This window comes from Astatotilapia calliptera, chromosome 6, assembly GCF_964374335.1.
Source record: "Astatotilapia calliptera chromosome 6, fAstCal68.1, whole genome shotgun sequence".
Classification (NCBI taxonomy): domain Eukaryota; kingdom Metazoa; phylum Chordata; class Actinopteri; order Cichliformes; family Cichlidae; genus Astatotilapia; species Astatotilapia calliptera.
The window spans coordinates 32,261,787-32,263,299 of NC_137427.1; the positions used below are offsets into that span (position 1 = coordinate 32,261,787).

The 1,513-nt window shown below is 43.2% G+C and overlaps 1 non-coding gene across 1 annotated transcript; it reads left to right on the forward strand.

The window, feature by feature from the left end:
• Positions 1–599: 599 nt before the first annotated feature.
• Positions 600–681, forward strand: trnas-uga (transfer RNA serine (anticodon UGA)). Its single transcript has one exon. It is a non-coding gene; the product is annotated as a tRNA-Ser (tRNA).
• Positions 682–1,513: the final 832 nt, after the last annotated feature.

Genomic DNA, 1,513 nt, shown 5'->3' on the forward strand with positions numbered 1-1,513 from the left:
CAGGATGACACATCAATATATGTCGTTACTAGAAGGCTTTCTGTCTTGAGAGGATGGAGGAGATTCCAAAACACAGGGAGTTACTGTAGGAGAGCTGGACAGGGCTGTAGAAGGTCCTCAACCCATCAGCCAGAATAGCATCTGCTTCTTTGTGCAAGCAGGGTGATGGGTGAATGAGCACTGCCAGAACTATAAAATGACCTTCAGCAGGACACTGGTGTGAATTTAACTGGCCAAACAATCACAAACAGACTTTGTGACGTGACTTTTGTCCAAAAAAAATAACCTGCAGCATGATTAGGATTATTTTCCACAGTGAATTCAGCCCTCATTCATTTCCATCTGACAATGTGGTATCCTTTTGTCACTAACACACTGGGGACACTATATGAGTACACATAGATGTTTTTATTTGTTATTAAGATCTTGCATGTTTTCAAAGTGTTCCTTTAATTGTTTGAACAGTGCTTAATGTCAGTAAAGTTAAAATAGTGGCTAGTTGTGAGCTAGATCTCTGCTAAATGTTCTCTCTTGGATCACGTTAATCAGCACTAACATTTTTACCTCTAATCAACAGGAACGTGCTGGTCAGACGCCCAGCTGTGATGGCCGAGAGGTTAAGGCGTTGGACTTGAAATCCAATGGGGTTTCCCCACGCAGGTTCAAATCCTGTTCACAGCGTTAGCATCCTCATTGGAGCAACTGTAGCACACATAGTTTCCTTATGTATTAAAGTATTCTGAGCTCAGTCTAAGGAGCTTGTAAAGAAAAGCTTCTGGATGCTTTTTTTCCCAAGGTCCTTAGACTAAAATGACCTGGATGACTGAGAACCTTCACATATATATTCTGAACACACTGTTAAAAAGGTTACAATGTTCAGGTATTTGCAAAAGGCCAAAAAGCAGTTAAACACTGCACAATGTCCACATTTAGACATAGAAGGGTTCCTTTTTAAAGGCTAACCGTGACGGGACGACCACATCTAGCACAGCAAACAATGTCCATGGATGTGTGATGCTCAGTGAGTGTACTTGTTGTTGACCATTTGAATCTGAGGAGCTCCTCTAAGCATTCCCCCCTCTCTCCATCATGTCCATGCAGTTCATGTTGACCTCTCAAACGCTGCATAAAGCCAACATGCCCTGCCTGATAGGATTACAGCAGCAAGCACTTGTATTTGTTGCTGTCTATGACTGCCTCCGTGTCCTTCTCTCCCTCCCTTCCTCGCAGAGTGTTTCTAACTGAGCAGCGACCATTGTTGAGTAATAGAAATCTACTTGAACATGCTGACAGATGGAGAGATGAAAATGAAAGAGGAAGAGAATGATTGTGTACCACTTGCTGCTCTCCAGGTGAAGAGCTCCCAGACCACTTTACGTCGAGCGCCCCAAATAGTTCTGTATTTGATCACGGACCCCTCTTTGATAAGTTTGTGTCCTTACCTCACGTCCATAATGTCAGCAACCTGATTGATGGGCTACTCTTTTCTGACCAGATGGAGCTGGTATGAGAG